The sequence below is a fragment of the Lemur catta genome, chromosome 24 (genome assembly GCF_020740605.2).
Source record: "Lemur catta isolate mLemCat1 chromosome 24, mLemCat1.pri, whole genome shotgun sequence".
NCBI lineage: Eukaryota > Metazoa > Chordata > Mammalia > Primates > Lemuridae > Lemur > Lemur catta.
The window spans coordinates 15,862,621-15,889,076 of NC_059151.1; the positions used below are offsets into that span (position 1 = coordinate 15,862,621).

The window sequence follows — 26,456 nt, forward strand, 5'->3', positions numbered from 1 at the left end:
GCAATTTATATCCAGACCATTTTTGAAAATGTTAGAGCAGTCAGTTAGCAATTAATGGAGGCTAAGAGCTTGGTATGATAACAATGGATATAGACAAGCAGAGTGGGGAGATCAGAGAAAGAGACAAAGAGAGCCTAGCTAGAGCCACCATCATCCTTGGTGATATGTATTACTGGGCATATATAAAAATATAACTTAGTTGACGTTAGCAGCACAAAGCAGGTAACTGGGAACAAGATTGTATTGGAGGAAGGAAATGACATGAAATGGTAAATCAAACCCTTAAGAGGAAATGAAGTAAATTACAAATGTAAAATAAAAAGATAAATATAAAAACTATATAAGCATGTACTTGATTCTCTTTCTTCTCTCAGTTTCTTTAAAACATAATATATTTAGATTATTAAGTATGAAATGTCCTATTTCCTTGAGTACTGTCTGACAGTTGATATCTCTGACATTTCACTTTGACACTTCTTGTTTTATTTTTATTGTGAAGGTACATTCTCAGTCTTTCAAACGCATGGTTTGGATTGTGATTATCTTTCAAAATTTTTTAAACCAATTTTTGTACAACCATGGACAAGTCAAAAGTTTGTGTTATTTTCAAATACGAGTTCTATTGTGGAACCTATGCAGCACAGACAGCTCAAAATATCAACGAAGTGTTTGGGAAGGATGTGGCTAATGAACACACCACGTGGATAGTTTGAGAAGTTCTGTTCTGGCAATTTTGATCTTGAAAATGAGCCATGTGGGTGACCTGAGACCAAAGTGAATAACGATGAGCTGAAAGCTGTTGTAGAAGTGAATCCATCCCAACCTATTCGGGAATTAGCAGCAAGGTCTGAGGTCCCTATTCCAACAATATTGGACCATTTGAAACAAATCAGCAAGGTACAGATGCTGGATAGATAGGTTCTGCATGCATTAAACGAGCATCAGAAAAGAAATCGTCTTGAAGCTTGCCTTTCTTTGCTGTCACGACATGAAGGTGAACCATTTCTATGCTGTATTGTTACATGTGATGAAAAATGGATTCTTTTGGACAATTGCAAGGATTTGGCACAATGGTTGGATAAAGATGAGGTGTCAAAACACAGTCCAAAACCGAAAATTCATCAAAAAAAGCTAATGGCGTCTGGTGGTCCAGCGCTGGTATTATCCACTACAGCTTCATGAAACCTGGTCAGTTGATTACAGCGTACGTCTACTGCAACCAACTGGACGAAATGGTTAGGATGCTTGCAATTAAACAGCTGAGACTTGTCTCTAGAGACAGGCCAATTCTCTTGCAAGACAACACTCCACCACATGCTGCACAATTAACGTTGCTCAAACTACAGCACCTGGACTTGGAAACTCTCTGTCATCCTCCATATTCATCAGACCTTGTCCTGACTATCACTTCTTCCAGGCTTTGGAATACTTCTTGCAAAGAAAAATATTCAACTCTCAACAAGCTGTGGAAAACACCTTTTGTGATTTCATTGCCACTCCTTCTCCAGGCTTCTTCGCTGCTGGTATAAACAAACTACCGTTAACATGGCAAAACTGTCCTGATAGTTTAGGCGCATACTTTGATTATTATACTGCTGCTTCTTTGAGGTATAATAAACTAAACTTTTGATTCAAAATCATACATTTCATATTTAATAACCTAATGTAAAGTAATGTGAATATAACAATGTATTATTGGATGTGTAACATATAGATATAATATGTATAATAATAATATTCTTTTCTTTTTTTTTATTTCTTTTTTTTTTTTTTTGAGACAGAGACTCGCTGTGTTGCCCAGGCTAGAGTGAGTGCCATGGCGTCAGCCTAGCTCACAGCAACCTCAAACTCCTGGGCTTAAGCGATCCTACTGCCTCAGCCTCCCTAGTACCTGGGACCACAGGCATGTGCCACCATGCCCGGCTAATTTTTTGTATATATACTTTTAGTTGGTCAGATAATTTATTTCTATTTTTAGTAGAGACAGGGTCTCACTCTTGCTCAGGCTGGTCTTGAACTCCTGACCTCGAGCAATCCGCCCACCTCAGCCTCCCAGAGTGCTAGGATTACAGGCATGAGCCACCGCGCCTGGCCAATATGTATAATAATAATATTAAAAGCATAATAAAAGAGAGGAAAGAATAGAGCTCTGTAACATTAAAGATTTTATATCACACTGGGTTTAAGTTAGTGTAATTCTGAAGTAGATTCTGGTAAGTTAAGACATATATCCTAAGCCCTAGAGCAAACTCTAAAAAATATTTCAAAACTATAGTTAAAAATTATTAAGACTTTCAGAACATATATATGATAAAGTTTCTACCCAAAATATACAAAAAACTCTTAAAACTTACCAATAAAAGAATAAACAACTCAATTAAAAAGGGGCAAAAGATATGAATAGACACCACATTAAAGAAAATATACAGATGGAAAATACGCACATAGTCCTATTAGCTCAGTCTGCCGTAACAAAATAGCATACATTGGGTGGCTTAAACAGCAAGAGTTCTTTTCTTACAGTTCTGGTGGCTCTGGTGTGCTCTCTACTAGTGACAGACTTCAGATAAAAGTTATAAATTGATTGAACATAAAACAGAGGAAAAACCTACACCATGCACACAGAAACAATAAGAGGACTGAAGTGACTACACTATTATCATACAAAATAGATTTTAAAACAAAGGAAAGATTATCAGAGGTAATGAAAGAAATTTTATAATGATAAAAGTATCAATCAATAAGGAAGATATAACAAATATAGACATATAATTATCTAAAACAGTGCCTCAAAATGCTAGAAGTAAAACTAATAGTATTAAAAGGATAAATAGCAATTCAAAAATAAGATTTGGAAACTTTAATACACCATCATACTATAATGGGTAGCACAAGTAGGCAGAAGGTCAAGAAAGCTCAGAAAACGCGAGCACTGTGGACCAACTAGACCTAACAGGTATCTATGGAGCACTCCTCCGAACCACAACGGAATTCACACTCTTTTCATGCACACCCAGAATACGCGATGGATAGACTACATGCAAGGCCATAAAGGAAATCTCAATGAACTAAGGAGAAATGAAATCAAATGAAATATGTTCTCTAAATGCAATAGAATGAAATTAGAAATAAATAACAGAAGAATCTGGGAAATTCACAAATATGTGGAAATTAAACAACGTGTCTCTAAATAAGTAATGAGTTGCTGTGGTTTGCATGTGTCCCCCAAAGTTCATGTGTTGGCAACTTAATCCCCAGTGCAGCTGTATTGGAATGCGGGGTGTAAGAAGAGGGGATTGAGTCATGAGGGCAAAGCCTGCATTTTGCAATCTGTGGCCAGAGAAAGTAACCTCTGCATCGTACCCTCCAAGGAAAAAGGACAACTTCAACATAAGGAGTCCTACTCGTTTCTCCTGAACTTTCCTATGAAAGCCTTCCAGTTTGTAACAGACTCTGGAACACCCCCAACTTTGTTGGTGGGTCTTTCAGGGTTGATCCTCACATTTGGCTTTCAGTTAACATTTATGAAATTATTTCTGTCTCAGCCTTAATTCCAGTCAATGAGAGCTCCACCTTCACGATGTACTTACCTCTCAAAGGTATCACCTCAAATTCCCTATGTTCTTTCGTTACAAGACATCCCAGGTTTATCTTCTATGTTCACTTTTCTAACTCTGAAATCAGCCACTTCTACAAGTAGCTCTAATTCCTTTTATTGGAGATGTTAGTTAAACATAAAGATCTTAGCATAAAGTGGCTCATTTTTAGTAATGTTTCACTGCTTTTAACCTCGCTTACCAGACAGAACTAGTGGGTACTAACCCACTAAGTGTGAGTACTAACCCATGAAGAAACACATAGTGATTTATTTTTAGATCAAGCAATCAACATAGATTTTAAAACAATTTAATTGTATTTTATGTATTGAATGTATTTGGAGTAATTATGAGAAGTATGAGAAGTGTTTGCGAGAGAGAAAGAAGGGAGAGAAAGAGAACTTGAGTGTGCGTGATTATACGTGGCTATTTTTTTCTGAAAATCTTCATTCCATTTTGCAACATTATCTAGTAGCATTTCCCTTCATTTAAAGCACTACCATAAACACTGCATCTGCACTCGAATGTTCGTAGCAGCACAATTCACAATTGCAAAGATGTGGAAACAACCCAAGTGCCCATCAATACATGAGTGGATTAATAAAATGTGGTATATGTACACCATGGAGTTCTACTCAGCCATAAAAAAACAATGATGAACCAGCACCTCTTGTATTATCCTGGAATGAGTTGGAACCCATTCTACTAAGTGAAGTATCCCAAGAATGGAAAAATAAGCACCACATGTACTCACCATCAAATTGGTTTCACTGATCATCACCTAAGAGCACATTTAGGAATAACATTAATCGGGTGTGGGGCAGATGGAGGGGGAGGGGATGGGTGTGTACATACATAATGAGTGCAATGTGCACTGTCTAGGGGATGGACATGCTTGAAGCTCTGATTTGGGTGGGGCAAGGGCAATATGTGTAACCTAAACTTTTGTACCCCCATAATATGCTGAAATAAAAAAAAGCACTACTATCACTACCATTCGTATTTCTTGTAGTGCAGTTTGTATGTGAATAAATTCTCCTGTTATTTGTCTGTCTGTAGTATTTTTACTTAGGTCTTATGTTTGAAGAATATTTTTACTGGCTTTAGAATTCAAGATTAACAACTATTATTTTCTCTCAATACATTAAACATATTTTACCATTGCCTTCTGATCACTTTTGGGCTGTTTTTTGTTTGTTATGTTTGTTATTTTTGGTAACTCAGTCATCATTCTTCTTGTCGTCTTCCTGCTTTCATCTATTTTAGCTAGTTGCTTTGAAATTTTTCCTTTATGTTGATTGGTTTTTAGTAGTTTCATAAGAATATTCCTGGGGGAGGTGTGTGTGTGTGTGCACATATATGAGAGTGTAAATATGTTGTAATTATTCTTCTTTTGGTTTGCTGAGCTATTTGGATATGAGATTTTATGCTTTTAATTTGGGAAAAGTATTGGACATTATCTCTTCAAATATTCCTTCTGTTTCTTGTTTTCTCAGGCACTGCAATTTCATGTATTTTACCATTTTGCATTGTCTTAAGTTCTTGAAGTTTTCTACTCAATTTCTATTGATTGGTTTTCAAATGTACTGATTATTTTGTTCAGTCTGCTGATAATCTCATTGAAATCATTTTCATCTCTGATACAGTATTTTTCATTTCAGCATTTTGGTTTGGCTTATTTTATTTTTTCACTCATTGCTAACTTTTTTTAATCTGTGCACATTTGTTGTTTACTTTTTTGCATAATATTGTGAGGTTTCAGTCTGAGATGTCAGTTCTTGGCATGCTCATGTTCACAGAATGACCAGACACACCAAAGTAAGGCAAGCACGAAAATGAGGTTTGTTGAGGAGAGAAAGATAGGATTATTGGGCAAGACCAAAACACAGGTTTACAGAGTGTGATCCGTGCACCCCAGATGACACCAGACCCCCTGTTGTAGCAAAGAGAGAGCACGCAGAAGGGCACAGAAAGGGCCCGGTGTGGTCAGCGTCTTGCTTCCTAGTGCCTGGATTGGGACCTCCCTCGTGGCCCAGCTGTCACCAGGGAGCCCCGCTGACTGGACGGGTGAGTGTCGCAGGACGGGCTCTCACGACACACGCAGGTCTCCCGGGAGCCCCGTCGGGGTGCGGCTCACGGCGGCTCCCACTGAGTCCCTCGCTGTCTATCTAACAATCTCACTCCATATATTCATATTAGTTTTTAAATGCATATAAATTATGTAAGTACATACAATATGTGTGTATAATATATAGCAAATATAGGAGAGCACGCGCCTGAGAATCCGGACTCCAGCCCCACCTCTGGGTCAGTCTCTGCTCGTCCTCTCTTGATACTGTGCTGCATTTTATTCATTTTTTCATATATTTTCAAAAATTGTCTTGGAATGCAACATTTTGTAAGTAAAACTACAATGGAGACTGAAGTAAATAATGTTAATATATTATATATCATCAAAATATTTATGCCCGGAAGGGGCCCTGCCCCTCCTCTGTCGGCCATTAAGCTGGGACGCAACACCAGCCTGCCTGGGATGGGGCGGGCGCTGTGGCGGCACCGCCCGGGCCGGACTCGTGGCATGGACCGCAGGTCCCCGGCCCGATCACCCGTACCCACCGCCCGTGCTGGAGCCCGTGGTATAGACCGCAGGTCCCCCCGGCCCAGCGGCCCAGCCCGGCTACCTGTGCCCACGGCCGCCGTGCTGGCCCGGCAGACCCGGGGCCCCTGTGTGCTTCTGTCCCTGTCCCTTCTGCATCCAGCCTGGAGCAGAGAGTCTGAGCTCAACCCTTGGTGCATGGAGATGTTTCAGCTTCCCTGACAATATTTCACAATAGACGACCCCGAATGCTTGCGGCTTCTCCCGATTGCCTTTCTAACATCGGATTTAGCAGGCGTCTTGGGCCTTGATCTATTTAGACTCCCTTAGCTTTTCTTCTCCGCCTTCTTCTGAATGGAGAACAGCTGCTGCCTCCCACGCAGCGAAAGGCGTGGAGCCCAGGGAACGTCCTGCTTCCCGCTGAGACTTGGGCGCTTTCCCTCAAGGCGGCTCCTTGCAGCCTGCGTCTGGGCCCGCCACTCTCGCGTGCGCTGTGGAAGACTAAAAACCATATGCAGATTCCTGCTGTGGGGCCTCCTGGGGGTTCTAAGCCATCGCCCCAAGCAGCCCTGGGTTACAGTCTCAGCTGCTCCCCTGCTCCCTTCCAGCGGCTCCCTTGCCTCCTGCTGCTCCTCCCTGAGGGAAAGCAGCTGTGCGTCCTCCCACACCCCCCCTCCAGGGTCAGACTTGTTACTTTTGCATCTTAGATTATTTGCCAGCTGTGCTCTCAGATGTCTTGTTTATGTTGCTAAGGTCCAAGAGACCTTCTCTTGTGACTATCTACACTCTAAGAAAAATCAGTCTTATTTTTAAAATGTCAGTGATTGCAACACTTCAGAAACAACGACTTTAGATCTGTTGCAATTATGCAAAGCTCTCCATGTCAAATTTAAGATGGTCTACATTTTATTCCACATTTCTTCTACACGGTACCTGGGCAGTGGTGCTTGGGCATTAATAATCTAAAGCACTTCCTAATAACTGTTATGCCTAGTGGAAAAGGTGTAATGACTGATTACAGAACTCTAATATAGGCACAGTATCAAGAGATCTCTGACTCCTCAGGAACAGATATTCTATCTCCTCTATCCCCTAAATAAATAACTGTAGTCATCTCGAAAATGAACAGAACAAAGGAAATGTAGGAGAAAAAAGTTTAAAATATTAACTATGGCCGTAGATGAGGACTGTAGCCTTGTAACCAGCTTCATGAACCCCTATACTTTTTCTTATAATCCTCTTCCTTAACTACTTGACCCTTTGAGTTGTTTTTCAGAAATGATGAACTCTTGGCCCCAAGTGACCCTCCTGCCTCAGCCTCCCAAAGTGCTGGGATTATAAGTGTGAGCCACCACCTATAGCCAGCCAGAAAATGATGGATTTTCTACAAAGCTAAGGAGATGAGACTCTCAAGGCCTCAGGACAGACTTTCTGGTGCCAAGATTTGCCATCGCCCACAACCTGCCCCCAGTGCTGCGGCCCCTTGTGAGTGACACCAGGACCTGCCCCAGTGCACACGGCCCCTCCTGTAAAAGCTCATGGCCTCCCTTTCCTGTTCTCCTGGCAAGATACATGTCATATTAAACATGGCTTTCTTCCTTGGCGATCCTCATCGTCTCAGTAATTGGACTTTTGTGTGATAAGCAACTGGACTTGGACTGAACCCCCTTGTGGTTCCAACACCAGCCTTCGTTACCTGCCTTTGCCCCCGCACCACATTGCCATGGTAAGAGGTGTGTGTTAGAGACCCTGTGCTATTCTTAATTATTTACTCCTAGGTTTTAAGGTATCAAATTGATACTAGAATTACAATAATGATAATCACCCATGGATGGACAAAATGGCTAAAAGGATATTAGCATATCTCTTGAGAAAATATTTAAGGAAGAGGAATAGTGCAGTATGTTAGGTGGAAAAAGTTGTTTCTCTCGCTGGATTTCCTAAGTACGTAGAGTACGCTACGTAGACCTGCAGCAGGAGCCCAGTGTGGGATGAGGGGCGTTGGTTCTCAGTGTCCTGTCTTCTCTCTTCTAGTAGGCCTTCCTAAACTGCAGAGCCTGAAAATGCTTTTTTCCTACTTCCTTGTGATTGTATTTGGATAGGAGTTACACACTAAAGTAACAGATATTTGTGTAACATTCAGGAGAAAGGTTTAAGAAGAGATGGAACCGTCTCGTGTTGTTTTCCTGCCAAGCCACCCACACTACTTCAGCTGCAAGCAGCTGTCTGGGCAGTGATCCCTGGATGATGACAATGGCAGCTTGTTCTTGAAATCAGTGTTTACAGTTGTGGATCTTGATTCTCACTACCACAGGAAGGCCATCTGTCGATTTTGTAAGACCTATACTTCTGTACATTAACTCCATTTCTGCTTTACATACCCAGAATATTTTCTGTTTCCTGCCACTCACCTATATTGATCCCAAGGAAATAGCTCATATAACAGAAATAATTAGAGAAAAAAATTGGAAATTTTAAGTATACAATTACTGGATGCCAAAAGTCAGCAAATCCCCTCCAACCTAAACCTGGATGTGGTATGAGAAGAAACAATGAAAGAAATACAGAGACAAGAACCTGAATGGATATTTATTTTATTACTGCACACTGCAATAAGCATGAATGTTTCTCCTTTGAATGAACTATTCTTGAAAATGCTAGAATTAGTCAAAAATTCTTACTGTGAAATATATTCAGATCTAAGAAAGTAAGTAGAGAAATAAAGTATAATTTTAAAATGTGTAATTTCTTTCATTAAGCATTTCTATGTTTTCAGTTACAAAACAGTATAATTATAAGCCTTATCTGTCTTAATAATATCGTATATGAGGTCCCTTGAGGAAGCATTTTACATAATCTGAAAGTCATCCTATTTTAATATGCCAGTGATCACACTCAGCTCTTACAATTCCAGTGCTGGGAATCTAGTTTCCCCCACAAAAAATCCTAAATATAAGAGCATTCCAATATTCTTTCATTTCATTTATATTAACGAAAGCTGGAAATTGTCATTAAATACTTAAAAAAATAAGTTTTTGGTTAACGGAGATAAAGGATGACCACTCTATAGTATGGAGTCATTATTTTTTATTAATATAGGTTAATAGGAATTCATTACTGTATGTTGAGTGAATATAAAAAGGTATGGCAAATTATAAAATGGAAACAAACATCACCTGGAAAAATGGAGGGGGGGAAGTATGATTTAGATATTGTAATGTATTTGCTTTTTCTCATGTGACACTCTAAATTTCTGTTTTAGAAAAGTTGCATTTACTTTTAACTTTGACATAATTTTATGGCATCTAAAAGTCCTGAGAAAAACAGAAAAACAAAATATTACAGTAAATGTGGTTCCTGTTGTCATGGAGATTATGGTGTGCTTAGAAGAACAGACATTATTCATATCACCCAACAATTAATATAACTTTGATAAGCAATCTGAGAAGTTTCCATTGCTAATAGATTACAAATTGAGTGAATTTTATGTACCCAAAATTGCCAGATAAATTTTCAGAAAAAAAGTGTAAAAATATATTAAGTTAATACCTGAAAAAGTATCTCTGTATCTCCCTTTTTAACTATTATTACTTTCTGCCTCGTGTTTGTGTTTTTATAGGTACATTCCATAATCTTCCCTTTGAAAACTTCTTGATGATAATGTGTATTGACGCTACCTTTGTGCTATCCACATGGTATGGTTTGGCTTTTACCATATTTGGTCCCTCATAGTAATATTGTTTTGATAAATTAATTAGGCTTTTCCAGAAAAATCATAAATAGGATGCAAATTCTGTGAAGGCAAATGTCATATGTTTTATTTTCTTGTGTTCCCTTTGGGGCCACAATGGCTTTTCTACATGATACAAAATATAGCAGAAACTCAGTATTTATTCATTGTAATAAATTATGGCTAGGAATACAGATTTTGTGATCAGATTAGCAGGGGAATTGAATACTAATTTTACTACTTTATTTATTCTTTAACCCATGGAATGTTATCCTTTTTCTGTATCAGTGTTCTTATGAATAAAATGCAGAATTACCAAAGCTTCATGTAGGTGAGACCAAGGGTTTGGTAAGTTTCAAATTTGTTGTCAAATTTCTCTGTAGTTAAAATTATAAAGTTGCAAATTATTGATCTGTGGTGTCCTCATGGAATTTATATTATAAACTCTACTTTTAATAAGGAATGCTAGAAATATATCAAAAAATCATACTTTCATTTCAGAGAAGCCATATTTAAGCAATATCAGAATTTGCACAAATGCATACAATAAAAATTGTGTCTAAAAGGGATAACTGATTGCAATAAGTTTTGTAGGACATAATCTGCTATTTCCATCTTTGCCTTTACTAATATTTGATAAGTAACAAAATTGAAATTCTGACAATATGAAATATAAATCCAAATGACTAATACTACTCAGAGGCTGTATTAAGCTTCAGATAAAGCACAGTTGACTATGAAAGTAAAATAAACAAATCACTTGAAACACATTATAGAAAATTTAAAAATAGAAATATGAAATATATGATAAGAGACAAGATGCCCCAGAAGGAAAACATCAAGCAAATAGGAGCTAGAAAATATTCAAGGACACCGTATCAGAGAATTACCTCGATTTAAGAGAGTCACGAGGTAGCGACTATGCCTGACACACTGAACAGATGAGGACTCCAGAGCTGATTGGGAAGGATTAGGAGGTTTATTTGCCCATTTTTGTCTAATGTGGGATTGCAGTGTGCTCTGTGTGTGTGTGTGCCAGCTGTAGGTACTCGATTACTTTCTCTCATCTCACTCACGATCTCTGTTGTTTTGTTTTGTTTTTCTTTCTGGGGAATGAAAGGAATTCAGACCAAAAGAAACTAGGGCTCCTTATAAAACTTACTGACTCTAGAGCTGAGGAGGGAAAGATACTAGATGAACATAGAGTATCCAATGGTACCACAAAGTGAAAAAAAGCTCTCAAAGAAAGAGGAAAGGAGGCATGATAAAAGGATATAGCAACCAACCTGAAAAATGTACTGACGGCCAGAGATAGAGGAATGTAAGTAACAATATATAACATAAAATTATTTGTTTATAATCCAAAGAATAAAATAAATAACTATGTCAGGCAGGATTTGAGCTCTCATGATCTTTGCTGCCTGGGCTGTTATGTAACATGTCAAAAAAAGACTTTTGAGATATAATTAGGGCTGTGAAACTTGAATAAGAGGGTCATCCTAAAGTATCCAGATGTTCCCAATGTAAAAGCAGGGAGATTTGTCTCCATCTAGGCTCCATCAGAGATACGCAGCAGAGGAAGATGGCAGAGGAGAGAACTAGGGCAGGAGAAGAACTGTCCCGCCACTGCTTGCTTTGAGAGTTGGGAGTTGGGAAATGCAGGTGGCCTCTATGAGTAGAAAATGACCCCTTGTCAATACCCAGCAAGTAAATTTAAGCACCACAACCACAGGCAACTTAGTCCAGCCAACAACCTCAGGGAACATGAAGGTGATTTCAAAAAGGCATTCAGCCTGGTCTATACCTTGTTTTCTGTCTTATGACTCTTGTAACAGAGAACTCAGTCAAGTTACACAATGTCTAGACTTCTGATTCCAAAGAACTATGAGATATGAGCCGTGTGTTGTTTCAAGCTGCAATGTGTATAATATTTCTTGGCCTCAATAGAAAATTAATTCAATAACCATACTTCCATGTGATTTAAATAAATGAATAAAGGACACATCTTCCTACAGAATAATTACAAATCATACATGTAGAAGGAATCCCAGAAATTAAAAATTATTATTATGTTACCATATGAACAATTGCTACATTCAAGACCAATGATTAATGATAAAATTTGTGGATACAAAATTAAGGAGAGCCAGTACATTCACATAACCTCAGAGTTATGAAAGACATATTAATTTCTGTGGTCATTTTAGCACATGTGCACATACTATTTAATAATCGACCAAGGTATAGAGTTTAATTACCCCTCCTAAATATGAGTATCGATATGAGTACTTAGGTATTATATTTCTAATAATAATTTTATAAATTTAAAATTATATCTGATGGAATATAAATAAAATGAACACTAGATTCACGGGGAATGGACAAAACATCAAAGAAGATCTCAGACAACAGGAACATATAAGTAAAACTCAGTGGGCTACATCTTACTTGATTTGGACCAACAATTACTCCTGGAAATTGGAATAATTGAATTACTGAGAAAAATTGGTTGAAAAGTGGTACCAGGGACATTTGAAATTATCCAATCCAGCAATTGATAAAAACAGTTGACAAATTAGTGCCCAGCTTGAATCATGCTAAATTAATATCACACCCAGTCAGCTAAAAATAAACTTGAGATGGACAACAAAACAGACAGAGCATGATGCCAAGGCTAAGGTATGGACACCAAAAAGCCACAAATGTATTAACATAACAAGTGCATGTGTCAGAGATTTGATCATACAAACCACACACATGTGCCAAACCAGTTACAAAGGAATAATAAATAGTATTGTAAGCATACAAACAATAAAACTGAAAATTATTAAAATAAATAAATCATAGATTGAGAAGCCTGTTTATGTTTCGTGCCTCCTAAGGATTTACCTTGACCTGACAACTCAGCCTGGAGCTTGCAGTGGGGTTGACCTCTCAGATGATGTTTTACAGATCCTCAACAGTGAGCCTTAAACATAAGGATAATAGGAAAAATGAACCATATTGAAAGATGGGAAGTGAAACCAAACTGTTAATCCCAAGAGAACAATAAAGAATGGGATAGAGAAACAATATGAAGTTAGCCTTAGCCATTGAAATTGGACGGTTTAATCATTATACTAAGGGAAATTAAAAGAAAATAAAAATTTGCATCAAGCCATTTGTAAAATGCTGCAAAGGTTAAAGGAAATAATATGTGAGACATACCTATAAAAAATCCCATTTTTTAAAATTGGAACTTATTAGCTCTGTTTTGGCAGAGGCCACTCATTAAGTGCTAAGCAGCGCCTTAGAGGAGAGTTAAGAAGAAATATTTATCCAAGGCCTGCTTTATACAGCGTATGATACGGGACCCACAGTCTTGTGGGGATAATCAGTCACAGGAAGTACTGGAGTGAACGTTCAAGAATGTCTTAAATATTCAAATTGCCTCCTCTACAGATTGAGATATAGTTACTTTCCTAAATGGGAAAGCAACTAAATATTTTGAAGACAGAGTTGACATACGATTTTCATTAATTTATTCATTTATAAAGGTTAAAAACTTGAAGTTTGAGAAAAGATAGAAATCATGGCACAAAGACCAAGGCATATTTACCAGATAAATAAGTATACTCATTCTAAATTTTAGAGCAATTCAAAAACCCTGGTATTAATATTATCATTCTGTAAAGAAAATCACAGTAAATTATTCATTGTCTTAATTAAGATTTAAATAGCCCAAACTCTACCTTTTTATTGGCAATAATTCTATTTGCATTAAATAATTTCAAGTTGTTTGATAACATTTTATGTTTTAATTCTTATACTTGAGAATCAGGAAGATGAAATAAGCACAAAATATTTCATTTATATTTTTCTATTTTAGAAAGATTTTTCCCTTTGAGAAGTTGGAGTTATGTGTTGGTATAAACACTAATCTAAGAAAGTTATATACTTTTCACTTTAAAAACTCTGAAAAATAACTATGAACTTGAATTCTCACATTTGTTTCCTTTGGCACTCAGATTGACTCAGGTCACAAGAATAATAAAAATAAATTATATTAAATAAAAATAATTATTATTATGTTAGCAAACTGTTAGAAATTTTGGCTGAATGCATTTTTAGCATTTAGAATTTACATCTGCAGACTTATATGCATGGTTTGTTTAGTTAATTGATTTTGTACATTCTTCCAGATTTATGTTTATTTATCTATTCCTGTAATGCAAATGATGGTCAGCTCATGGAAAGAACATTTAGACTTTGCCTAGTGCCTTGAATAAAAGTAAGTTCAGGATAGGAGACAAAACCTTTCAGACATAAAATGTATTTCTCATCATGCAACTTAATCCCTTAGCACATTCTAGAGGTTAAAATGTTAGCCCCAATAATGGAAGGCAAATTGGAAATTCATATTTTCATTGACTCAAAATTAAACATTATGACCAAAAGTCTCAACAGAGAATGCTAGATGTGTGATATAGTCCTTCAAATTAGATAATAATGAAAAATAGAAATATTGAAAATATAATGATTTAGAAATAGTCAAACCAGTTTTTCATATAATTTTTCCAGAAAATAGTGTCTGTGAAATGTACCACTCCAATTTATATCAAAAATAAAATTATTTATTAAAAATGGATATAAAAGCAATTTGTATTACAAAATGTGAATGACAGTAAATGGAAAACTTCATAATCCTGAATATAAGGACAAATCAAAGCATGTGACATATTCTGCATACAAAATTATTAGTATCAAATTAATAGCAAAAAATAGCTTTTAAGGTGATGTAATGCATCTCTCTCAGGTTAGTAATAGAAAAAAGGAAAAAAGAATGTTTAAAATATGCATCAGATTTCTTGACTATATTAATGGCATCATGAAAATGATAAATGCTATTGGAGTTACCAAGATTACATTTCAACCCCAGTTAATAGTATTGATGATAATTAATAAGCAATATTAAATAAAATACTATAAACTACAAAATGCATATACTATTTATCCCCTTATATACTTACATATTCATAATTTTATTATTATGCTTATGATGTGCAAATATATCTTATTATATGCAATTCATAATACATGGGTGATATATTATTTAGTTTTATTTTGGATGCTAAGCTGTAAAATAATATTTTTTGACTCTCTACATTTTGTTAGGCATTTTGAATTTAGCTTTAATTATGTTTTTTTAAAATTTTCTAAAATTCAATGAGGTATGAATTATTTTAGCACCATTGTATATTTTCAAAAATTAAAACCAAAAACAATAACCTTCTGGCCAGAGAGTCCATAATCTGAACTACTACACTATAGGTGAGACCTTGACCAAATTACTCTCCATTCCTGTCTTCATTAACTCTCTTTGTATAAAATTTTGAAGAAAATATTGCATCTTATTATGACGAAATAACAAGATATTATACTTAGGAATTCTTTTCAAAAATTTTTTTTCTTAATTATTATGGGCATATAATGTTTATATATATTTATAGGGTACACACGATGTTTTGATGGGGGATAACATTATGTTAAGTGAGATAAGCTAAGACAAATCTCACATGTTTTCACTCATTTATGGGAGCTAAATATTAAAACAGTTGATCTCATGGAGACAGAGTAGCACAATGGTTACCATAGTCTGGGAAGGGTAGCAGGGAGCAAGGAATAAAGTGGGGATGGTTAATGGGTGCAAAAATGTAGTTAGATAGAATGAACAACATTTGATAGCACGACAAAGTGATTACAATCAACAGTAAGTTAGGCTATACTTTAAAATAACTAAAAGAGTGGACTAGGAATGTTCCTATCACAAAGGAATTTTCACATTGTAGATAGACATCAGTTATGTAAAATACTTTGGACAGTACCTTACATGTACTAAGCACTCAGTAGGAGAGCCACAGTTACTATTATTATGCTGGTTGCTGTTATCATTTTTCTGGATGTTATTCTACTCCTAGCCTGCAGTAGAAGTTGGATCTTATTTACTCCTACTGCATTTTAAAAATGCACTACAAATTTAAAAATATATATAGTCATATATGTAATATTTAATATATTTAAATTATAGTCATATATTTATTATGTAATACATTAAAATTAAAATTATATAGTCATACATTTAATATGAAATAAACTATTTCAAAAAATTTTAAGCCATGGTGGCAAAGCTTTATGAATTAAGATATCTGAATAAATGTCCACAGATGATGCTGAAGATTCTGATACTTCTACTCAGGTTTGTCTTATTATAATCCAGCAGAATAAAAATGTAAATTATTGTAGTGCCCCCTATTAGAGGATTAACCAACTAAAAGAAATCAGGAATCTTATCTCTTATTTTAAAATCTAATGGCCTTAAGAAACTTTGATTTTTCTCTATTAGTTTCTTACCTATAGTAAATATTTCCTATAGTGTTATGCATAATGGTCTATATTTATTTGTATTACTAATTTCTTAGAGACAATTACATATGTTAAAATTTGTTTAACATACATTTTTTATTTCATTACAGTGCAATATATACACACATACACAAATATGTTGGCATTTCACATGTCAGCTTCCCACACAACACTACTAAATATGAAAAGTGGAGTTGTCAAGGTATGTGAAGAGAAATCTGGAATTAATAACATTAGGATGTAGAAAGGAATTTGAGATATCATTAAGCAGACTAGTGTGTACAGATTATGCTCTTTTATCTCCCACTTACTGTTTTACTCTCCATAGTATGTATGTTCTCAGTTCCTAGAAGAGGTTGATAACATCAGCAATTATGGGAAAGGAAATGCTTTGTTTTGAAAACACCCTTTTTTAATCTTTATTGATATTATATCCATCACTATTTCTGGCAGGATTATTATAACTTTTTAATTAATTGGTTTCCTTACTTCCATTATAGAATATAGTCCATGATTCATACTAATCTCAGGAGAACACTGTAGAAAGCAAACCCAGCAGAAATAACCCTAACAGCTGCACAAAACATATAGGATTTCCTTGTCGCTGAAGTAGGCAGCAGGCAGGGAGGAGATTTTCTTGCTCTGCTTAAAGAAGTGAGCTAGAATCTAGCAAGAGGGTCATATGGCTGAGACCCGAGTGAGGCCGAGAAAAGCTGAGAGCAGCCTCTGGCCAACTGCCAGTAGGGGAATGGGGACCTCAAACCTACAAGAGGGATTTATTCTGCCAACGACCTGTTTGACCTTGGAAGAGTATGTTTTCAGACGCAAGTGCAGTTTGGTCAGCACCTTGATTTCAGCCTAGTAAGTCTCTGAGCAAAGAACCCAGCTGCGCCATGTCCAGACTTCTGCCCTGCAGAAGCTGGAGACAATAAATGGGTGTTGCTTTATGCCATTAACTGATACCTGAAATGGATCAGTGGCTGTTAGTCGGAAAAGGCCACCAAAAAGACTTCTTTTCCTCTCTGCGTCCATTTCCCCCACGCTGTGCATGCGTTACAACACTTAGGGTCCACTGTCCGAGCTGGTCGGGAGTCTGTGAGCCATATGACTCGGAAACACAGAGCTTTTTCAGCCAAATGATTGACTTCTTGTTGTCATAATTGTACATGATTTGGGGATGCATGGCCTATTTTAACGCATGTATACAACGTGTAATGATCAAATCAGGGGAACTTGGATATCTACAACCTCATTTATCTTTCTTTGTGTCAGGAACAGTTTATTCACCTCAGTATCTCTAATAATTAGCACATTTAATGACACACAGTACATAATTAAGAAACTGCTGATTAAGTGAATACACAAACATATGAATAAACAATCATGAATTAGAAATATGCATTTACGAAGACTGAAGAGGGACTAAACACACTAGGTAAAAAAGAGATACATGTATGCATATGTATACATATACACACATGTGTAATGTAAAGAATATATGTAAATGTACATGTTTATATGTGCCTGTGTATAATTTATAATGATTATAAAAAAATTCCAAAGTCATTGCTTAATCTGTCACTTTTGAAGTAGAGAAAGCTTTTAGGTATTTCTCTGTGGTGGTTATGGTCTGGGAAAAAAATTATAAGTAGGACTATGAATAAAAATCTTTTAGTTAGCCAACAAAATAACCATCTAGAGTACCCCTATTTGTAAAAGGGAAAGCAGATATGATTTGTTCATTCAGCTGATCAAAGCAAAGTGGAATCTAATTGAATCCAATTAATCAGAATTTCCTTGGCAAATATAATTCTAAAAGCTCATTGGCTAATTGAAAAATTTTATCTCTATAGTTTGCCCCAGAAATTGGAGTATCATGCACTTATAAATCTGTGAGAGTAACTCAGTGTTCTGGGAAATAGCACAGCACTTATTACTAACTCATTAGTTATGTGTATATCTAGAAAACATGAATCTACACACTGTGGATTGGAGGTTGGCAGGTAAACACTAGCACGCAAACTCATGAAATTAAGCATCAAATGTTGACTGACTCATTTCCTCTTCCTACCAGTGGTGTCCAGTTTGAGTACGTGTCCTCAAATATATTTTGTTCAAAGATATATTAAAACACATTTCTGGAACTATCTTAATTATATTTATTATATAAATGCCATTTTCTTGGCAGATTTAAAGTACTCATCTAGAACAGTTGCATTAAGACTTGTAATCACATGTTTGATTTCATTGCTTCTCCTTACATTCTTTATTTTTCCTTATGTTTACCAAAGCTATGCATTATTTGTGGCACATAAAACACTAAGATATCCCTACAGCATAAAAACAAAATAATTTGATCACCTCTGAATCTGAATCAATCTATCAAAATAATGTATTAGTATCAATATGAAAATATTTTAAGAATATCAGAAATCAGTTAAAGTACTGTGAATTTGAGATTGTCTTTTTAACTTCTCTGGTGATGTTACTTGGACTGAATATTGGCTTTGTAATGACAAGAATCCTGAATTTAAATATCACTGTTCGCCATGGGTAACAAGAGCAAATCAGTTATTTTTCTCAAGTCTTCATATTCCAAATCTGGGAAATAAAAATATCCTTATTTTCATGTGAAAAAGATAAAAATAATTTAAAATATTTCAAAATACTTCACAAATTGAATGGAAAATATTCTAATTTGAGAGTATTCTCTGTTTCCTATTGTTACCCTAACTGACACAGTAATCTTCTGATACGTAATTTCTCTCAACATTGTGGGTCTTATGTACATATGTATGGTTTCTTCACTTTCCTGGATTATAATATTCCATTGGATGAATTTATTATATGTCCTCTGGTAAAAGATTATTTGGTAATTTCTGATTTTTTTTTCTTATAACCAATTCTACCATGGGTTTTCTTTTTGACATATTCTGGTATACATAAGTAAGAGTTTCTTTTAGATATGAAATTTGCAGTGAAATATATTCAGAGTATGAAAGTTTAAATTATGTGACTCCTTTTTGGATGGAGAGGTTCTTTAATAACAATAAGCAATGAGAATTTTTTTTTAAATAAATTTTTTCCTGAAGGTGAATTCAGGCTGCTATTTGAAAGCCGTGTAGTGAGAGACCAGTGAATGGTGCAATAAACTATTATGTATAAATAATGATTGAAATAACTGTTTTGAGTTAGCCCCTTTTGAATGCATTGGAAAGATTACAGAAAAGAATGATCTTGTGAATTTAAATTCACGTTGCAAGTCATGGTCAGAAAATCAGAGAGTTTCCATGACTTCCCTAAAAAGCTTGTTAGCTCTTTTTAGACAGAATACAAATATTTCAGAAAATTAAACAAAATTTATGAGTTTACAAGTTGCTGAATTACAGTTCAGAGCTTTCCAAGTCCAATAGTTATAATTAACAAGTTAGAGTTAATTATAAAAGTAGAGCCACATGGGAGATTCTGATGAATTTATGTGCCTTGAACCCTCGTTTTCTCCAAGTCTTCTTACCTGGGGAAGCAATCCCTCCTTCGCCTTCTCATGTTAGCTTCCCCTGTGTGAATCTCTGTAAAGATCTCACTTGGGAAGTTGTCTTGTACATATGTTTCCTCAAAACTTATCTCTATCATCTCTCATTGCTACGACCTCATAATTAGATTTAAAGCCAAATATATCTAACTGGGAGTGGGGAGGAGGTGCAGGGTAAAGTCTTTATTGAAGTATACCAAACAGACCAAAAATCTAGTCTGATTTTACAAAGTTCTGTTGTCAAAATCATGGCAATATATGCAGGAATATATTATAAGGATGTTAGATGAGGAAACAAGAAGCATAAAACCGAATCAGGCTGAATTAGCCCAAATGGGTTTATTTACACATACAGATTCTGGACTCCGTATTCACTGTGTTAGCTTGGTAGCTGGAAATAATTTTTAACAATTAGTTTGGTTTGTTAACTAAAGCATAAGTTCAAAGATGGCTTATATTAAATAATTTGAAATAGCACAATTCCATGTGATATATGGGTACAGGAAGGAATCATAAATAGGGCTATTGATGCACCTGGAAACTGTTTAACATCTAAAAAAGCATTTCACGTGGATTTCCTAGAAAATGCTCTCTTCAAAAGGCATTGAGAAATGCATTGAGCAGAGGATGGGGCGGAGATGGTATCTTGAGAAGTTTTGCAATGTTGCCCCCCTGCTAGCAGGGAATGATTGTGAAAGACGCCATCATTCCAATGGGTGCCCCAATGTCCATGAGTTCAGAAGTTCCCCAAGTGACAGGAGGCAAGCTACTGATCTGTGGCCCTGGAGACAAGGTAGAAATGTGTACCTTAACGGAAAACAGGGCTGGTTTAGTAAGCAGAGCCTATTCACCTGCAAATATTTTTGTCAATGGATCATTGATCAAGGTATGCTGAAGACTGAAACAAAGGATGTACCTAAAAACCTTCTACTGGGAAAGTACAGGTGACAATCCCAAGGACTGATGGTTAGTGATATAACTTCAGTGAAGGATGATTTCCTGACTTGAACCACCATAGATCAGTTGAATGAACGGGAAGCCATGTATCATTGAGAAAGGACTCTGTAAACCACAACAGCAGTACCTTTCCTCCTTGTCATCTCAAAACCGATCAGAGGATCAGAGGTTACTTAAGAGAAATGAAACATTAAGACTTAGGTCAATTGGGCCCCAATTGAAATATGTATATGAACAACGTATATATGTACATAATAGAGTATACACATTATAGTGTCTGTATGTTCATCTATATCTATATATGTAAATATTAATATCTCCTTAGGAACTAAAACTCCACTGTGCTACATGAACAGAGAGAGGTACTAATTAAGAGTAATTAATAACTAAGAACAATTATACATGTAGTTCTGGCCTAGATTTATTTGATAAGTGGCATTGGTATTTTCAGTATTACATTATGAATGGATTTCTCCAGATCTTGAATGTGCAGTGGAAATCAAGGTAAAATACAATTGATTGAATCTTCATGTTGGTTCCCTGACCAAGGAGGATTATATTTGAAACTGCCCCAAGATTGCACTCTCGTGACATATAGTTGTAGGAAATTGATACATGTCTATTTCCCTTTGGTATAATATTAATCCTTAATATATTCTGAGTAATGTGTGGCATACAATAATGAAAGGGCATATAGTTGAAAAGACATACAGTTGAGGAATATAACTTATCTCAAACATTATTTGATTTGATTTTTGTAATTATCCATACAGATCAAAAAATTCTCCAGAAAATTCTAATTCTTTAGTATGTTTAGATATAGCTGCAGTCACATTTGTATGCCCTTTCTCTTTCAGTTACAATGTGATTATAAATTAATTTTATATCTCCATTTCCAGTAATCATAGATATAATTCACCAAAAAATATTTTTCAAAAATATCATGGTTTAGTTTTACTAAGGAGCAATTTTAAAACAACATGTATTATGGCTGACGCTGAATGAAATATATGTGCATAATAAAATATAGATTTACTTAAAAATAACAATAGGCCAAATTCCAAGTTCCAAATATACACAGTATTATAAATAACAATTTTGAACTGAATTATTTAAGAAAAAAGATTTAAGAGAATTTCTGTTTACTTATTCTGCTGTATTTATTTCAAAGTTATCACTATTTGCATAAATATAAAGCTCCATTACTTAGAAATAGGTATTTTGGGAATCGGACAATCCAAAATGTCTGCTTTATTTTGACACAACATACAATGCAGTTCCATTCTTTAAAAATGCATAAAAAAAAGAAGTCATTGCAGCAATTAGTGAGTTTACTTACCTATTCCATATAGTTCAAAATTGTAAGCATGGATCCTTTTATTCCGTTTTCAACAATCTCATTGCCAACGGCAATAAGAAATTGATTGAATTGGTAAGAAACTGTCCTTTGAAATAGTCAGAGAATATTTGTTTTACATGTATTATTGACAGTTATCACCATAGAGTGAGATATATTTTCAGAAAAAGATTAAAATTTCAATGGATTTATGACAAAGTACCAAACATTGATATTTGTAAAGTGGAAGATGATCTTAGTTTGGCGCCTCTCAAAATATAAAGACTATTTCTCTGATTTCGAGTCACACAGTAGGTAACAGCTTCCACAACATAGTAAAAACAATTACATATGAATATTCAGAAAGGTAATTCCTTTTCAAGACAAGATTTAGCAAGTAACCCCAAAACCCTAGTTCCTATATATATATATATTCTAAAATAGCTGGTAACTTTGTAACTACACAGAGATTAGACTTTCAATTATTCAAGCATTTAAAATTACACCAAACATTAAAATAGCAATGAAAAATAAATAAGATACTGAAGAAAATTGCTAAGCCATTGGAACCCAACCAATATTTTAAATGACCTACCCCAATTTTTTCTTTCTTTTAATTTCCTACAGATTTTTTGACAAATGATGTCTCAAAGTAGACCAGCTGATGATTTTATAGAATAAAGGAATTGCATCAAATTTATTTTATTATATGACATTTGTATCTATATTTTATAAATTTACAATTAATCAGAGAGATAGCCTCCCCTAGAAAACAGCTCTGATTAAACTGATAAGAACAGATGCACTTGATCTTAGCCAAAAGGCAGAAAAGCAATAGTAATGCCAATTAAATGTGATGAGCTGTTTAGAACACAGACACTGACCATAGTGTCAAAGGGGTGTTGACATGGATGTAGAGAAAGTGAAACCCTGTGTATTGTTGACGGGAATATAAAATGGTGCAGTGATTGTAGATAACAGAGTAGAGGATTCCTAAAAATTAAAGTAATAGAACTACTATATCATCCAGCAATTTTCCTTCTGGCTATTTATCCAAAATAATGGAAATCAGAGTCTCAAAGAGATGTCTGTGCTCCCATGCTCATTACAACACTGGTCACAATAGCCAAGGTGTGGAAACAACTTGTCCACTTACAAATGAGTGAATGAAGAAAATATGCTATACTCATGCAATGAAATAAATAGTGTTCAGCCCTTAAAAAGAGGGAAATTCTGCAATATTCAACCACAATGATGAAACTTCATGACATTACGCAAAATGAAATAAGCCAGTCACAGGACAAATACTGCATTATTTCGCTTATATGACGCATCTAAAATAGTCAAACTCATAGAGGAAGAGAATAGAATGGTGGTTGCCAGGCACTAGGGAGAGGGGGAAATAGGAAGTTGTTAGTCAACAAGTATAAAGTTTCAGTCATGCAAGATGAGTAAGTTCTAAAGATCTGCTGCACAACATTGTGCTTATAGTTAACAAAGAATGGAGATGTCATGTTAAGTGTTCTTACCATGATTAAAAAAAAGAAAAAGAAAAATGTTCTCCCATTATCTCTGTCTTCTGACCATTTCACCTAGTGTCAGACTGAGAAGTAAAAAAGTTATGTATTTTTAAAAAATGAATAGTAATACTGAGAGGCAGATAGTGTTTTCTTCTGAAGGAAATGAACAGGCAAGAATTCCTTATTAATGATTAATAATGCTGATCCTGTAATGGGAAAAGTGTGAAATTGCTTTAGAAAATTCAAAATGTTCATTGGAATAGTTATAATTCATTTTTATTATTGAAAAGAAATGCAATTATGTAATTTATTTTCTACCCAAGTTGCCAGTTTCAAAAGTCTTAGTTATTATCCTATCTTAAAATTATTTTATCAAATATTGTCTCATATTTATTAATTGGACACTGCTTTGGTGAACTTTTGCTGGGGTACAATATCCCATCTTGTAAAACTAAAAGACGTTAACCTTAAGCATGAATGCCAATTAATTTTTACATTATATATTAATCTATGGAACAGTTATTTAAATTAAAATATAGACTATTACAACATGCAAAAGATGCCCTTTCTGCCCATTTCCAGTAAGAATTAATAACCCAAGTATAATTCCTTTTTGACTATCAACAGGGATTGTATCTGTTTCTAAATTAACAAATGAATAAAATTGTATAGGATATGTCATTTTATGCCTGACTTGCCTCAGTATTTTTGCCTGTGATACGTATTTATGCTGTTACATACAACAGGATCTTTTTTTTTATAGCCGTATATTTCTTTGCTTTATGAAAACACTGCAATTTAGTTCTCCGTTTTTTACTGTTGACAACTTATAGAATTGTTTCTAATTATTGACTTTGTACCATAAACATTTTTGTACACAGTTTGGTGCATGTCTGCACTTCCTTATTTTTGAGTATAGATCTCGCTGTTAATCTGCCCTGTCAGAGAGTAGGAGTATGTTTTGCTTTATTACATAGCATTGAACATTTTTTCAAAGTGGTTATGCCAATTAATAATTTCTCAAAAAACGTATGAAATCTCAGTTGCTCCATATCCTGATTAACAACTGTATTTATGTCTTACTAACTTTAGCCATTTCAGTGCATTTGTGGTGTTTTACCATAGTTTTAATTCTAATTTTTCTAAGAATAATACTTGTTTTGCTTTTTGATAATTTGAACATTCTAGAAGTGACTGCTCTATACATTGCCCACTTACACAGGGTCTTCTATATTTTTCTTACTGTTTTGTGGAGTTTATGTGTATTCTGGATGCAAATCACATTGGAAATGCATTCTTCCAATGTGTGGCTTATTTGTTCCCTTCTAATTTCTAATTTTTGATGAGTACACTATTATTTTTGATGTAGTAAAATAAATTTTCAGTTGATACTTTTGTGTAATACTTAAGATCATATTCAATATTCTATGTTCACTTTTTCCACAGTGATATCCCATTGTTCCAGTATCATTTCACATAAAAATCATGCTTTTTTTTTTTTTTCTGAGACAGAGTCTCACTCCATTGCCCGGGCTATAGTACCGTGGCATCAGCCTAGCTCACAGCAACCTCAAACTCTTGGGTTCAAGCGATCCTCCTGCCTCAGCCTCCTGAGTAGCTGGGACTACCGGCGCAAGACACCACCCTCAGCTAATTTTTTGTTTCTATTTTTAGTTGACTGACTAATATTTTTTTTGTATTTTTAATAGAGACGGGGTCTCACTCTTGCTGATCTCGAGCTCCTGACCTCAAGCGATCCTCCCAGAGTGCTAGGATTACAGGAATGACCCACCGCACCCGGCCAAAACCATGCTTTTTTTTTTTTTTATAGAAATAGATCACAGATCAGGTGACTGTATGTTTATGTGAATGTTTGGGACTCTCTATTCTCTGTTTAATCTATTTGTCTATCTTTGCACCAATGGCAATGTAATTCTACCAGATAAATTTTTCTTTAAATATTTATTTTTAGTGATTCTTTGTTGTATGTGTGTGTGTTTGTGTGTGTACTAGACTCAGTTTTGTCAACTTCCTCCAAAAGCCTGCTGGTATTTAGAAAGGAAATCCATTGAATTAATAGATTAAGATTGAGTGTTAACATGCTAACAATATTGAGTCATCTATGAATGTGGTAGAGCTATTTATTATGTTTTCCTTATTTATCTCAGTAATATTTGGCAATTTTCAGTGTATAGATTTTCCTTACTTTCTATTAGATTTATTCTTTGGTATCTGGTAATGTTTATGCTATTTTAAATGGTATGTTTTTCAATTAATTACCAAAGTGTTGTTACTAGTATGCGTGAATACATATTTTTATATTTACCATGTATCGATGGCATTGATAAATATATGTATAATCTTAGTATTTTGGTTATAGACAATTTAATATTTTCTACATGCACAATCATAGCATTTGCAAATAATGACAGATTTATTTCTAATCTCTATACATTTTTTTTTATTTTACTGACTAGATATTCTACTATAGTTGAATAGATATGGTGACAGTAGAAATACTTAAAGATATTCATCATTGTTATTTTAAAGTTCTAGTCTTGTAACTTCAGTATCTGATTCATCTATGGATTTGTTTCTATTTTCCAATTTTTATGGTTTCAATTTATTGGCTGTTGGTCTTTTTAAAATTTTATTATATCTTTATTATACTTTTTCCCCTTTTCACCTTTTTTATAATATCTTACCTTTCTTATAATACCTAAGTTGGTCTTTTAAAATTTTATTATATTTTTATTTTTTCCTTGTTTACTTTTCTTATAATATCTA

General features: G+C 34.9%; 1 pseudogene; it reads right to left on the minus strand.

Moving 5' to 3' along the window:
* Positions 1–22,858: 22,858 nt before the first annotated feature.
* Positions 22,859–22,985, minus strand: LOC123627405 (annotated as a pseudogene).
* Positions 22,986–26,456: the final 3,471 nt, after the last annotated feature.